We start from the raw sequence: 16,672 nt of genomic DNA, 5'->3' as shown, positions 1-16,672 counted from the left end.
GAGTAATACGATGGTTGACTCTCACAATTAAAAGGTAAATATCATGTATATAAGTTGAGAGGAGTTTTATAGATTTATAGCTATGTTTTACCCCCTTGTGTTATCAGGGGGTGACCTGGGTAGTCAGGACGTTTGGGAGGACTGGCTTGCAACTCTGGCAGCACCTGACCTCTAGTCAGGATGCAAGGAAATAAACTCCACCGCTGGACAGAACTTTGGGAGGGGCTAAAGGGTTAAAAGGCAAAACCTCCATTGTGTGGATGACCACAAGGTGGGAAAAATCCTTTGCTCCAGTGCTGTAATATTTTCTCTATTCAGTCTTCTGTTGTATTTTTGATAAGATTTTAATAAACCTTTTAAATTTTTGAAGTGAGCATAATTTCTCACATATCTAACCCTTTCTCAGCGTGTCTCTGCACCTGTGGAGTGAGTTCCACCCAAAAATACCTGTCCTTTGTAGGGGCCCCAGTCACCAGGTGGTGGGGCAATTATTAAAGCTTGTGCTGACATCAGGAGGTGAACCTGTAGGAAGAGCTTGCAGCAAGCTGATGAAACCTGATGTCATGGAGTGTGGCTGTAGGAAGGAATTTGTGTCACAAGTTGGATTTCCTTCCTGTAGACACTGCCAAAATGATGCTGCTTCAGCAAAACTACGGTGGTGAAACTGAGAAGCATTTAATCCCTGACACAGTTCATAGGCAGCCCAAGAGGGAGGTGTCACAGTGCTGAGGAGCATTCCCAGTATCCTGAGAGGAGCTCTCCTCTGCCTGCAGTGGGATACAAGTCCTGGATGGGAAGCTTGTGCACTGCAGAATCCACTGCACAGCAACTTCCAGGATGGTGGGGAGGTAACTTGGTGTAAATGAGCCCTTCATTTCAAAATGAAGCACAGACAGCATAAAAGGTGCTTTGCAAAGCCCTGTTCTGTTCCTGTCCAAGTGCACAGGCAGAAATACAGATGAATTTAGCCACTGGGCGAATTTTCGAGGCTTTGGCTGTGATGGTTGGAGTAAGTGATTATCCTGTCTCCTTTAGTGCAGAGCATTTCGATGTGAAGTGCAGGACATGTGATTTTCCTGTTCACAGAGCACAAAGCAGACACCTCACTTGCAGAAAAGTGTTTAGTCTGGGTGAGAACTGCTCTTTGTGTGCACGCATGTGATTTATTTATAATGGATAATTCCCCCCAGCCAGATGATTTCTCCCAGCTCCCTTTCAGCCAGAGCCAGGGCAGTCTTTGTCAGTTATGTAAGGTCTGGTAAGTGTGGTGCATAAGCAGCAGCCTTTAATTTTCATCCCCATTGGAAACGGAGATGAGCTATCCCACTTACCCCAAGAAATAATAGGGCTGTGTTTGGAAAGGCTGCTGCCCAGCTGGGAGGACAAAGCACTGCACACCCTGTGAGGGTGGAAGTGTGAGGGAAATCGTGGTGCTTGAGCAGAGCCATCTACAAAAGACACACAGCCAAGCAGGTCCCAGAAAGGAGAGAGCTGCACTTTCAAATTAGCTTTCCTCCCTTTTGTGTTGTTCTGCCTTTGTGCTCATCTTCAAAGGCAGAATGGGCAGAAAATTCAGGAGGTTCTCCAGAAAAGGGGCAGTTTCCAGGCTATGCGAGGTAGATGTGCAGGGGCAGAGTCCCACCTAGGGGTGTTTGATTTACAATTTACCTACTATATTTTAAGCATCTGCTTAGAAAAATGGTGTGTTTCTACAAATAGGATAGAATGGTAAATCTGACTCTAAAGGGCCTCTGAAAATTAGGACTGAAAATGAGATTCTAGCAGAGATTATGATACCATTTCTGCACTTTCCCAATGAAGGCTGAGAAAATTTGGGCTGTTCACTTTTGAGAAGAAATGTTTGTGTGGAGGCCTCATATCAACCTTCTAGTATCTGAAGGGGCTCTTCATCAGGAAGTGGACTGAGGGGATGGGGAGTAATGGGCTCAAAGTGAAAGAGGGGAAATTTAGATTAGATATATGGAAGAATTTCTTCCCTGTGAGGGTGGTGGCACAGGGTGCCCAGAGCGGCTGTGGCTGCCCCATGATCCCTGGCAGTGTCCAAGGCCAGGCTGGATGGGGCTTTGAGCAACCTGGGATAGTGGGAGGTGTCCCTGCCCATGGCAGGGGATGGGATGATCCTTAAGGTCCCTTAAACCCAACTGTTCTATGATTAAATAGCATAATTGCATAAAGTCTTAACTTTTCTAAAAACTAGGCATTTGAAATTTATCTTTAATCTAAATTGAGGTTTTACCTCCTAAGGTCTGTATAGACATTTCTCTGTCAAAGAAACGGTAGCACTTTACTCCTTGTTTTTATTCATCCTGTCCATAGCAATGTAAGTGATAGATCCAAGCTGAGGAAGAGTTTGGAGTGGCTCAGATTGGAGGGGAGGGTGTGTGGGTGGAGAACTTCTCCAGCACATTTTTCACAGTGGCCCTGAGGTTCTGTGCCAATTGCTCATACTCTCCTCCCCCTCAGGCAGGCAACTGGAGCTGAGGGTAAATTACATAACCCTAAACCTGTGTTGTCTTTGCACAGGCATTTATGATTTACATCCTCTTGGCCATGTCTCATTTTTCAATGACTTGTGCATTTTGCAGCCTTTCATGTAAATTATTATTGCCTATATTCTAGACATTAGCAAGGAAGTCAAATAGTTACAATGATTCTTATCCTTTATGGCACTTGCTGTGTGTAGTTTGCAAAGGGCTGTAAAAGGAGGGTCTGTGTTACTTTCCTAAGGAGAGGTCAGAGGTGAGAAGAGGCTGAAGTGATTTGGACTAAGGCTGGTACAGGGGTTTTCAACAGGCAATTTCTTTTTAAACACTTTACCATCCTTGTCCATGAATTGCAGACAGAGAGATGTTGTACTGTAACAGATACAGCCTTGCATTCCCCTCAGATTTCAATAGGCTTTGTCCAGAATTAGCTGGAAATAAGGCAGATTTAGGAGACTGTGGAGCACATCTTGTCCCTGTGCTGTTGTGACAGAGCAAAGCAACTGCTCCCCACATGGCTCTGAGGCATGGCCCCTTCTCTGCTCTCCTGAGCTGCATCAAGCTTTGTTTAGACTTTACCAGAGAGGAGGATGTGTTTGGATGTTACAGCTGCAATCTTCAGTAAGCCTGTTTCATGTGAGATCTCCACAGCGTGGCTGCTCCAGCTGTGAGTTCTCTCTCTCCCCTGCCCCCAGTCAAGGGGAAAGGTTTTATGTAAGAAGAGGAGGAAGAAAAGAATATTTAACTATAATCTGACTCTGGCAAGTCATGTTCTATTTAAAACTTCACTGCACCCAAAGAGCCCAGCCTGGCAAGCGGTGTGATCTGACAGCAGAACTGGTTCAACACATGCATGAGCATCCCAGTGGCTTTTGCAGCTTCCACTGGACCCCAGAGACCCCTGGATCTGTCTCCACCTCCCTCTCTCCCATATCAAATTCTCCATCACCTCTGCAGGGTGATGTGCAGTGATGTGCTTATGAAGCATTTGATGCAAATGTTGGTGCTAGACTCGCTCACTCTGGTTTAAACATGGATTTGCTCTTGTTTTCTCTGGCTATTACATTAACTGTTTCCTTGAGTCTTTCCCTCTCACATTATTTTCTACTTATTTTAAGCCAAAGATGATTGATTGTTTGTCCTCTGTCTCCTAAAACACTCTCCTATGCTTTGTCTCCCTAACAAGTACTGAGTGAGGACCTTGACTGATCAGGATAAAGGCTTGCACTTGATTTCCCCAACCCATGGAGCAGAATTTTAGTGAGAGAACTCTTTTTTTAGTTCCACTACAGCTGATACTGAGGGCTCCTATCCTGGTTTTCCTTTCCTGAAGGGAAGGTGGGGATAGTGAGGAGCAGGATTTGTGTTTCCATTTTCCATTGCAGTAAATCTTGAAGAAGATTGGGAAATTGGCCTGACTTCTGTTTTCCAGCCCTGTTCCCCAGCATTGTCACCGAGAAGCATCCACACTCAGCAGGCTGGTGGGAGGCAGCAGTTTCTTATGGAGCCCTGTGCTGTCCTAGGAGGGAATGTCATCTTTCCTGTCCCTTCAATCCCAAAATGCATTTTTTTCTGTGCAATTAGGAAAATTAGTGACAGTAATGGACTTTCCCTGGGGATGTTTGTTTTATTTGCAATTATAATTAGCAGCACTGATATGTTTACTCTTTCTGATAATGTATGGAAAGGCACTTTGATTTTGTGGATTTTCCTTTCTAAGTCTTTTCACTGTCAGAACTGAAAAGCACTCACACTCTGTGCTGTCTCTTGTCATACCAGCTCCCCTTTGAAATGCAGCTTGCTCCATTTCTGTTGTCAGTGAATACCATGGCCCCTTTTTGTCCAAAGTCTGTTGTTCTGTTAGTCTAGGTCTTGTTCCTTTTTTCCCATTGTGAAGAGAAGTTGATGGTCACGATCTCTATTGTAAATAAACAAAGGTGGATAAAAAAACATAAGCTGTCTTTCACTGAAGCAGGCAAGAGACTGTTTCTGCAGAGACAGGTTTGGATTTACAAAGCAAGTGCTGGATAATGTCAGAATTGTTGGCAAGCAATAAATCTTGGTATTCCCACCATGCCAGATCCCAGCTGAGCCTCAGAGGGGCTGCCTCCCCTCAGGAACACGCTGGACTTTGGGCTCTGGAGAGATTAAAAAGGCGGAGCCTTTGTTCTTGGACTCCAAAACTTGCTGGTGGTGCTGTACATGAGAGGTGTTCTCGTGCCTTCCTGCTGCTTCTTGGTACCTGTGCCCCTCCCTAGCCCTGAGCATCCCATGGCTCCTGCACTTTTGTCCCTCTGCTTCTCAGTAAGAGCTGACCATAGCCTCCATCAGGGTAAACCCAGCATGTTTTGGCTCTGAATTCTTCCTCCTGTCCAGCCTCGGGCTTGGCACGCGCCAGAGCATGCAGCTGCCTTTCACCTGGGCCAGAGCTCAATGTTTTTGGCAGTGGTTTCCATTTTCACCTGGCTCACAGTGACAATCCATAGGAACCCTTCCCACTCGTGCAAATATGGTAGATGTATCCTGCAATTTGGTGGTGATTTTTGCTTTGATTTCTTGTAGAATAGTTATAAATCTCTCTTTCACTAATAAGTGGGTTTACTTGGTACATGAAGTCTCTCATGGTCTAATTTTCTTTCATTCTCCATCTATGAAAAATAAAGCTTTGTAAAGTCAGTGCTAAGGACTTCAAATTCAACATTTTTCTGCAGCCAAGTTTCTGCTTCAAGTGACTCCTTGAGAATGTCCCAATTATCTATTGATTTGTATCAGCCACGTTTCACCACTTCTCCTCTGAGAATGTTGATTTGCCAAGAACTAGAACCACAATGTGCCTGAAATGTCTCTGACAGTTACTTTTACCAACCTCTCTCAGCTTTTGGCACCCCCACTACATGCTGTTTGTCTTTAATGTGTGCAGATATATGCTGCTGGACCAGAGGTATGACTGAGCATGCAAAGCATCCATTATAAGCAGGTTCTGATTTTCTCTGTTCATGTGCTAGTTAAGCTATCACAGTTCCTACTGCCAGGAAATTTTCCCTTTTATGCTTCTTACATAAATACAGCAATTGCCCACATCTCTATACTTACATTAAAATGAGCTTTTTTTTTTCCTTTGAATAATATCAGTTCTACTAGGCCTAATCCTGGGATATGTCAAAGTCTCTAATCTTACACATTTTGCTGAAAACTGAGTGATTAACCTCTTGGCAAAGCTATTTGGAATATCAGGGGGGATTAAGCTGTTGAAATAGGGCTATGGACAGGCCTTTTGGGTCCTTGACTGGATCCCTAGCTGAGCCTTTTCCTACATGCCATGCTAAATGAACTCAGTATTGCTCCTTGACTTGGCTTTTCTACAGAGGTTTGACAGTCTGGTGGCACAGTGTGTCCTTTCCCAAAAATATGTGCTCAAACTCCACCCCCCATTTGTTCAAATGGCCTTTCCAGGTTACATTTCTCTTTCCAGAGGGTCAGACAAACCATATCCACAGGTCTGCCTGCAGTTAGTTATCCATGACTGGAGTACAGCTCAATAACTCTTTTTTCCTCCTTCTTTAACACTAGTTCATCCCCTTCCCCCCTACAGTAGGAAGTGGGGAAAAAAAAATTCCCAGGGCTCAGAGCAAAGTTAATCCAATAATTGTGGTAATTTATGAGTTGATGTTTGATAGCAGAAGATGTAATTATTCTTTTCCAGCCTTAGCTAGCTCAGTGTGATCAAATATGATTATATGTTATTGTTCAATGAATCATATGCTGAGCACAATGCACTGACCTGATGGCTGATGGCACCGTGCTCCTTGGCAGCATTGCATTATGAATTAGATCAGTTCCTTATCTTGATTATCTGAGGCCCTAATCCCACAAATGCTTGTGAATATTTTAAAACTTACTGGCAGAATAAATCCATGTCTTAGGTTTTGTGATGCAGCCCAAGATGAAAGGATTTGGGGAGTTTTCAGTCCCTACAGGTACCTGTGTTTGCTGGTTTCATCCTGGCTCGTGTTTATATTCGTCATCTTTGTACTTTGATTTTAGCCCAACTTTTTCCCAACCCAAACTGCCTTTAGACAAAGGCTGTGAGTGATGTGACCTTTGCTTGTCAGCACAGGAGAGGGTGTAAATTAATTCACAGGCTTATTTGGTACAGGAGGTTCTGGCCTAGGTGCTTTTATTGGAGCATCCTTAACGTCAATAGCTAAATAAGTCCAGGCTGGATGAATCTTCTGTGTCCTTGCACAACCCCTGTGCAATCCAGGCTACACAGAACCAATATTACACACTCACAATCAGCTTCTTGGCATCAGACCTGCTGCCTGATTTATACCCAGTGCATGTTTATTGGTGTGTGCATATTTATGCATCTGTATATCTTCATTTTGGGTGGATGTCCCCTTAATTCAATACTTGATTCATGCTATTAGAACAAACCTAGAAAATGCAATGCCATGGGGAAATACTCAACCAGGCAATTTCATCAGGGACCTAGTTACCTTTGATGTGACTACAATAAAAAACACAATAGTAGAAGCAGTTCTAATTTGTCTTTGTAAGATCTTAAGGCTAATGGGAGAAACCAACGCAAAATCTGTCTGAGCCATAGAGCTTAGAAACCTGAGGAAAAGCATCCTTCAGCTTCAGGAAAAGTGGCATATGCACAAATCTGCCTGAATCTCCTCCATACCCCACAGTCCTGTAAGGCAGGCTGCCAAACAGAGGTGGTCTGGTTTATAAGGCAGAAGTGGAAGAGCAAGAAAAGAGAGCTCTGGGAGTCATCCCAAGGAAAGGGAATGTGGCCCTCGGTGGGAAGAGACTGTGTGAACTGCCCACTGTGCCAGCAAGACCTACCAAGAAGGGAAAGGGAAAGAATAATCTGGGAAGCAGGGAAAATGTGGGTGGTACAGTAGGACAACCTGTGGACATGGGAGACAAAGAGACATTAAGTTAACCCATTTCTGACCTCAGGGAGGCTGCTGTTTCTGCTCTCAGCATCAGAGCTGATGCCAGCACCCACAGACTGCTCTCTGAAATACATGGTGGTGTTGTGTCCTGCAGAGCTCTGCTTCAGTGACTGCCTCCACTGCCAAATCCCTTCCAGAGTGGAACAGATAAATCCAGGTTGCCTCCACTCAACTATGTGGTTGCTTGTGAAAAAACAAGTAGATGTGTTTCGACAATTTGCTCTGTGGTTGGGCTGATTTGCCTGCTTCCCCTCTGCCCCATGGAGAGCTTTTGTGTGTGTCTGTGCTCAGAAACACCACATCATTTGTTTGCTGTCAGCCAGAGTCCCTGCTGTGCTTCTGAAGTGCTGTTCTAGGTACTGTTTCCTCTGCTAATGAATTGCTTAGGTTTTGATACATATTAGTGTGCAAGTCACTCAAAGAGAAGGAATGGTCGAGCTGTTGGTTTGTAGGTGTTGATGTAGTGTCAAATGTCTTCTTAATCCCAATATAACCCAAAGATTTGTTTGGGGGTTGCTGCAGTGTTCAGTTTCTCAGGGCAGCCCAGCAATGATCAAGTGTAGTCCTGTTTTCACCCCTCAGGCTTTTCTGCTCCAAGTCATGTGCTGGGTGCACTTCTAGATGCTGCTAGAGCAGTGATGCCTTAACTCTGCTTCTGATTGAAGGAGAATTAGTAATCCCCACCCTTTCCCTTCCAGATATCATGCAAAGCAAACCCCCAGCACAACAACAACACTGCTGCTTCTGCAGTAGCAGATGGACATAGGGTGATCTGGCCTCCACCCTTGCTGCAGCAGTTCCCACAACCCTCCTGCCACAGGTGGGGTGTGAGGAGTCTCCTTTCACTGTGAGGCTTTTGGGCAGGGGTCAATGAGAAACCAGAGCCACAGTGGGATCTTCTGGATGAATGTGAGTCCAAGGGCAGATGGGTTAACTGGGCTCTGAGGAGCCATGCTGTGAGGTGTGGTGTGACCTGGGTTCTTCCCCTTCAATCTGAACCAGGGTGTTTTAGAAAATGTAGAGTTACAGTTCAAGTTTTAAAGACCTTCCCTGTGGGCTTGGGGAGATGGTTCTGCTGCCCCTGTGGCAGAGGGTGACCTGTGCTCCCCAGGATGGCACCAGTCAGTTTGGTGACTGAGTCCCTGAAGAAGGTGGTAAAAGTCTTTTCTTGTCTCCACCATGACCAGGTGGTGTCTGAGTAGGGCAGATGATGGGAGATAATCTTGCACTTGCTCTTAGAAGCCTACTTCAAAGAGTATAAATGCTTGCAGAGCTAGGCCAAAGTCTTGGATGTGTAAGCAGGTATTTTAGGAGTGTGTCCAGAGTGTTTTCCAACATTCCAGCCCCATCCCTATTGGGTCTTCTTGGGAGCTTCCTAAATACTGTTCCAGCAGCAAAGGGTAGGGGCGGGAATCTCCAGTTGTGTTCAGCTTTTTGCACACATGGGCTGCTGCACACACAGCTCGTGTGCCTCTGTGTGGGTATTAGAAATAAACCACTGCATTTCGTCAATGTGTTTGTCTAAATCCTCCCGTTCTCTTTGTCTCACACCCTGGGAACAGAAGGGGAGCTTGAGGCTTCAGGGCTGATTTTTGCATGTTCTGTAGGTCTGGGGAACTCATTCTACTCTGTGATGCCAGTGGGTCTTGGTTCTGGTTTGGAAAGAATGCTCACAAGAGTTGCTTGGTTTATGTAAATAGTTTACCCTCTGTGCTGGCAAGGAAACACAGTTTAGCCACTTGTGGTCCTGAAGAAGCTTCTGATGTTGGCACCTGCGCTGTAAAAACCGGTCCCAAACTACCTCCTCTTGTGGCTTTTGAGATGCTTGGAGGTCACTTTGACTGATGATGTCTAGATAAAGGCATATTTTGATTAAGATAGCACTTTGCCTGTTATTAGGCTTTGATCTGTACAAAAATGCGTGGATTCCTCCAGTGTATTCTGTGCAAGTTAATATAGGAACTAACACAGCTCTTAGAATGGAAAAATAGAGATTTTCTTCTGAGAATTGTGCTCTACTGCTGTTGGAGAATGGCTTAAAGAAAAAGGCCATGAAGACATACAATTGAGAGAAAAGTAAAAGGTAGAAGTAAAGCAGTTCCTAAAACAGTTCCCAGGCTTGATTTTATAAATAGTAAGGTTCTCAGACAGTCTTCCCATAACAAGCAAAGCATTCTGTCTGGGAAAAGATAGCTCCCTGGGAACAGAGATGGAAGTTTTGGGAACCCTTCATAACACAGTGGGAAGTTGGTTCTGTTTTTAATAAACAATTGTAGGTATTGTGAAACAAAAGGAGTGGTTAGAGTTTTCTCTGTTAACCTATCGTGAGCTTGGATTTTGCAATATGCATGAAGTTAATTATCACTGTTATATAAAGTGGCTGATTGATCAATAAATTGGAGTTCGATGCATTACCAGGATGGTCGTTCTCCCTTCACTTCAATATACTGCCTTCTCTTGTAGGCAGCAGGGTCTGCATGTCAATATACTCTTCTCCTTTACACAGGTGTTGCATGTGACCTGTGTAAAGGAGAAGAGTATATTGATGGAAATATATAGATATTGATTATATTGTCATCTATTAACACAGCAGACACTTGCAAACACACCCCCTTCCAGGGCAGATCACAGCATTGGGAGCTCATGCAGGAATCTGGGATGAATTTGCACCTGAACTTCTGTAGGATGCTGCTGGGAGTGTTCCCTTATTTTCACAGGCACTTAAAAACTGGGAGAAGTCCTTTCCATTTATCACAGTGGTTTGTATTGCATTACTGAAATACAGTTAACTACAGTAAGCATAATAATTTATGCAGTGCTGGCACCTCAGCCAGGCCAGTTATTGATCAATACATGTTCACACCAAAGGCTGTACAAGAAGCACACAGGGAGGGAAGTCTGCACAGCTGTGCTTTTTCAAAAGCCTGTCATAAGTTCCCATCCGAACATCACATTGGAGACCAAACTGAACTGGCACAGCATTAATTCCATTTATCCTATACATAATATAGTTATTTTTTTATCACCAACTTTAATTTGTGTAATGTGGTGTAATTTTAATATTTGGTCATGAGAGAGGCAAATACCACTTGAAGTCTTGAGTCTGCCAATGCCAAAGTGTGTTTGGGTTTAGCAGACAGTACCAATCACCTTCCCAAGGAGCTCTCTTATTTTTGGGGAGTGTTTCTTCAGCCTCACTGTCCCAGTTATCTTCTTGAACACATAATTGGGTTTAAGTGGCTTTTGTTTAAGACTGGCTTTCGTCAGGCACTTTTCTGTCAGCAGGAAGGGACAATCTGCTGATGCAGATAAGCAAAACTGGCTCGGCCTTTACCACCTTATGTAAATAGCAGATTTGTGGAGTCGCCCCAAGGAAGATTATTTGTATTTAATTGGGCAGTCTCTAACGTCTGTATTCCAGAAAGATTTGACCTCAAACGCACTGAAGTTGGTAGAGGGACCTCCCTGTGTTTTGAAAAGTCAGATCCAGTCTCCAGTGCTGCTGATCTTGGATTTCTGGGAGCAAACACAGCTTTATGCTTTCATCCCCCTCTGACTCTTTAATATTTTGTTCAGCATTCAAATCCACCCTGGGTGAGAGATCAAATAAAGCAAATGTAGGAGCAGGATTTATACAGTTTCCACATATGCTGGCAAAATGAATTCTCAGTTTTCTTATGTGTTTCTGACCACCAGTTTTCTCACTTCCCAAACAGTTTGACCTTGTCCAGTTACGGAACAGAATTCACCCAGTGGCAGCTTTAAGCAATCCCAACAAACAATGGAGTCATCCTAGTTCTGCAGATCAAACCCTCACATCACTTGTTTCACAAGAATCTACATCCCAAGATGTGTCTGAATTGGCAAAAATGGAAAAATAACTTCAAATACTGACATTGAAATTTCTCACTGTGACCATTGTGTAGCTAAAATGAAATTTTATATTTATTGACAAATATATTTGTTCTTACTGTGCAGGCAACAATCACAGCCTCTGATAATTTGTTTGTTCTGTTTATTTTACTGTGCTTAGAAGACAACAGCAATTTGCATTCATTTGCATCTCATTTTAAGGGACAGTGATAATGAGAAAAGTTGTGGGGGGATGTGTGCATATATGAGTTTTATATATATATATATATACATAAACAAAATTCTTTGTTTTCCTATCACATCTGAAAGGAGATAATTGCTGTTGGGATTTCAGTACAGTTTTCACATTCTGCAGCTCTCCCTTGTACTCTTCTTTTTGTTTTGCATGCTTAAAGTTTCAAAACCCTGCACAGATCCTATTTATGTAGGGCAAAAATAATTCTAAAGGGCAACAGACTATTAAAAAACCACTCAATGAAACGAATTGAGGCCAACATTTTAACACACACTGCTTGTTGCACAGTGTTTTATCAGACCCATTGAGCAGGCAAGCTCAGCAAGCTCCTGGAAAAAAAGAATCCCCAGTTTTTATTTTTCCAACTAGACCAACATTTTTGGTTACTGGGTGGGAAAAAAAAGGTACTTTTTTTAGACCAGGAGCAAAAAATAAAATGTTTTTTTAACAAAAAGTGGACTAGCATGGGTTGATAAATGTCCTAAATGAGTTGATTTAACAAGTGTTTTTATTTTATTAGACTTTTTCTGTAGTGAGTGTTTGGTTATTAATAGTCAATGGCACACATAAGCCAAAGACAAATAGGTTTGTGTCGACCAGTTGGTCTGATTCAGAAATGTTGGCTTGCTCATGCAATATTCATGTTTAATTTATAGATGTTTAATTTACTCACCAAATGTATGAGCAGTCACCACTCTTGCTGATGCTTGCCAAGATAGACTCTCCCTGTTTTGAGAGGCAGGGGAGTGGCTGAGTGGGGTGGTGTTTGCAGGGGTTGCAGGACGAGGGAAAAGATGAGAATCTTGACTCCATGTTTCAGAAGGCTGAATTATTATTTCATGATATATACTATATTAAAAGAAAATGATATAATAAAACTATACTGAAGAATAGAAGAAAGGATTTCATCAGAAGGCTAGAAAGGAAAGGAATGGAATGAATAAAATCTTGTGACTGCTCAGAGTCCCAACACAGCTGGACCTGTGATTGGTCATCAAGTAGAAACAACTCACATGGGCCAATCAAAGATGCACCTGTTGCATTCCACAGCAGTAAATAATTATTGTTTTTCTTTTCCTCTGAGGTTTCTCAGCTTCTCAGGAGAAAAAAATCCTGGCAAAAGGATTTTTCAGAAAATGTGTCTGTGACAGCTGAGATACCCAGGATGCCACTCCATGTTAGAAGAGAAAAGAGGAAAGCTTTCCTTTGAAGCAGTAAACTCTGCTAAGCAGCAATTTCAGCAATAAAATGTGTTTCTTAGGCTCCTAGGCCATATATTTGTATTAGGTTTTGATTTGGTGGTGTGGATTCACATGCTGACATTGGTTAAAACACTCAGCACAGGTGAGATGCTAAAACCACATCCAGGCGTGCACCCTGTATGTGGCTGTGACTGAGCATCAGGGCTGGGCTGGTGAGTATGGAATATGGGCTGGTCGAGGGGTATAAACAGGGGTTTAGTATGGAATATGGGATGGTCAAGGGGTATAAACAGGGGTAGGATAAGGCTGACAGTCCAAGTACCACAGATTTGCTTCTTGTGAAATGATCCAAGTGACAAGGCCTGGGCAGTGTGTGGATCAAGTTTGGCATCCGGCAGCACCCCCTTAGGTGCCCCTTTAGCTCCTCTCTGATTGCACACAAAAAGAACATGAAAGTGTTCTTTTTTCCTCTGACATAATGGCTGGGATAGGAAGTGTGAATGGCTGTTTGTTAATGATCCCTCTCTGGAAAGGCTCCTTGCCGGCTTGGGCAGTGTCCCTGACCTGCTGTGAGCTGTTAGTCAGCTGTGACTCAGTTTTCTGAGCCCACTCACGCCAATATCCTCCTGGAAATCACCATGACTCAGGCTCAGTTGAGTGGGTCCCAGTGAGGCCATGAAAGTGGGATGAATTTATTCACAGTATTTTTAGTGCTGTGAGTTTCTCTAGGCCTAAGAAAAGACTTGTACCCTGCAACAGTTCCAGTGTCTTCCCAGAAAAATTTCATCAGGTTTTCATACAGCTGTTCCTAGGAATGTCATATCTGTATCACTAGGCCATCTCTTCTGCCTCATTTCAGGAGGGGTTTATGTAGAAATCCTGTTTTTGAAAGATGTGCTTGAGCTGAGTATTTAAGCTGCTTGAACAGATTTTATTGCAGCAGTAATTTGAAGTACTGAATGAACTATGGTGGCAAACAACCAGTACAAGCAGTGAAAAACACCATGATGCTTACAGGGGCTCATACAAAGTCACAGGGAGTTCAGGGTAGGCTGCCTTGGCCAGAGTGTTTTGCTTTGGAGCCAATTTTTTCATACTTTTATTGGAGTTTTACTTCATAGTCCCATGGAGGGGAGGGACAGCCTTGTCCCTGAATGCATGGAGCATTAAATCTATCCCTTCAGCAGCACCCTGGGTGTTCCTGCTTGTTCAGAGGAGAAGCAGAAGGTCTGCAGAAGGTCTGTGGTATCTGTCAGCTTCTGTGCTACACCACCAGGTAGCTGCCTTTTGTCTGGGAGATTTATATTTGTGCACATAAGTGAATTTATAGACACACATGTGTAACCCCTAGGGGAAGCATGCTTGCATTCCCATCCTCTGTGAGAACCAGCAGAGCACTGAGTCCTCCACAGCTAAACTGCTCATTCTCTGGGCCACTGCTTGTCCATCTTTCTGTGTTGCTACATACTTGCTTCGTGCATTTTGGCTAATAGGAAAAATGACTTTGATTTATGCACTTGTATTTTTGGAATATCCTGGAGCCTGGCTCATTAGGCAAGACACCGAGCTGAACAACACCTGAGTCTGTGCTGTGCCCCAAGGATCTCCTCATTTTAGCAGTTCAAATTATAGCATGGATTGATAGATGTAAATATAGTGGAAAATAACTCGGTTTGGTGATATGAAAGAAGAGCAACACTGCAAAAAAAATTCTTCCAATTCCCCATATTCAATAGGAATTAATCCCACAGCTCTCAGGACCACAGATGTTATGTCTGAACATGGTCCTGCTGCAGCCAGCAAATTATGAGGTGTGTGCTTTTAGCAGAGACAATTCAGAAAAAAATTAATGTGGGAGAAAAAACCATCTCTAATCCTGGCCCTGTTTGCTCTGCTCTCAGGTTCAATTCTCCATCAGAGCTGTCCCACACAAAACCATTCCCCCACAGCCCCCTTTGGAAAGCAGCAGTCCCACAGCTTTCCAGGGATAAATGAGAGACAATTGCTCAGAGCTAACACTGATAAGGGGAGGTTGAGCTGATTAAACAGAGCTCTGCAGCATTTACTGTTAGCACCTGAAAAGAAACAAACGCAGATGTGCATTGAGCCAAGTGTCAAATCCCCTTTTTGTCAGATGTTTGCATGTGTGAGCCATTTTTTGGTTTTATTATGGGCACACCAGTCCTTGTCCCTGATTTGTGTATTAATTAGGAGAGGAAGATGTTGGAAAGTGGAAAAGTTAGAAAGGCTGATCTCTCTGCTTGGCATAATAAAAGCAATGTATTTGACAAGAGACTAAGTTACTTTTATAAGTGTATTTAATAAAGTAAGACAAGAATACTGGGGGAAAAGTTATATAAAGAAGGAAAAAGTTGGCCAATATCTGCAACACAGTTTTGTGTTTCTGCCTTCCCAAAAGGAATGATTCATGTTGTTTCTGGATAACCTACTGATTTACTGCCAGTCACAAAAGCTTGTGCATAAGTAATAGAGTAGCACAGCAGGTTTATTCACACTGATGGGGACAGGAGGTGACAGCACAAATGGGGCTACACAGGAAATCCACTTGCACTAGAGAAAATATAATAATGATAATCCAGTGTCTCTTTGCAAAGCCTCATCTGATCCTCTCTGCCTCACAGACCTCACTGCCCAAAGTATAGATGCACACTACAAAAGAGAGGAAAACCTCAGGTCTGTTCCTGTGATTTTACCAAGAGCAAAGTTTTCATGTGGTTCTGGTTCAGAGAAAGCATCTGGAAGAGTACCAACAACAGAAAATGCTGTGGGAGGATATTTTATAAAAGATACTTAAATCCTGTTTTGTTCTTAGGCTCCTCAAGGGTGTACCATGGGAATAGTTTACTATCTTTGGACAAAAAGGGATTTCTTTTCCCAAAAAGACTCCTCCCAAGCACTTCTTAGAACTTGTAACATCATCATTAGCTTTTAAGGAAACACAAAGTTCCCAGTCAAGCATTCCCTGCACAGACGACTCAGGTCCCTGGAGAGGAGTTGGTTTCACTTTTGTTCTGTGTTTGGTGCTCATAAACCAGAGAATTTGATGTGACTTCCTGTGTGGAGCTCTGACCCGGTCCGTGCTTATTTCAGTGTTGGGATTCCCCCTCCCACATACAGAACCATTGTTACCTACAGATGCTGTAGGTGCTGTGCTGGGAGAGAAGAGGAATATTTGGGAATGTTAAAATTAAAAACAACCCCAACCCACTCTGCTGCCTCTCTGATTTAAGAATTGAGCATCTGTACTTCAAAGAATAGAGTGCAACTTGTGTTTGTGAAGTCCAGGGCTACAAGAAATGAAACTTCCAAATTATATATCCAAGATTGGAGTTTAAATGTCATTTGTAAAACACTCAAAATGTCGAGCAGTCCCTGTGTGCCCAGCCGGGCTGTGACACTATCCTGGAATTGTTGCTGAAGAGAGGGGAAAGCTCAGTTAAAATATGAGCACAGCCTGAACTTCAGTGCTTTTGGATGTTGCTGTGCTTAGTCATGCAATCTAATGTTCTGAGGAAGGCTTTGTGGTTTTATTATTATTTTATAAGTTCACTCTATGTACAAAGATATTGTGCATATTAATCTTCTATTGTAAAAAAAAAAGAAAATAAGAATCTAAAGGTAATTCTCAAACAATGAATATAGAAAAATATTTTGATTTTAGCAATTTATGGATTAGACAATTTGAAAAATCCCAATCCCCACATTTAGATTAGGGTTTCCTTTGAAAACTAAGTGAATTTCTGCTTCCATATAATGTCAAACTGCTACAGGAGGCAGAAGCCAATAATTTCTTCTTTTCTTTGGCTGCACCTGGTAAATGCTGCAGCTGAATATATCTGCAGCTATGAATTTCAGATAAAACTGCTCAGA

This window comes from Melozone crissalis, unplaced genomic scaffold (genome assembly GCF_028551555.1).
Source record: "Melozone crissalis strain CALT ecotype California unplaced genomic scaffold, PUWL_Pcris_2 ptg000033l_1, whole genome shotgun sequence".
Taxonomy (NCBI): Eukaryota; Metazoa; Chordata; class Aves; order Passeriformes; family Passerellidae; genus Melozone; species Melozone crissalis.
The sequence above is the reverse complement of the archived record's forward strand: the minus strand, read 5'-3'. Positions refer to the sequence as shown.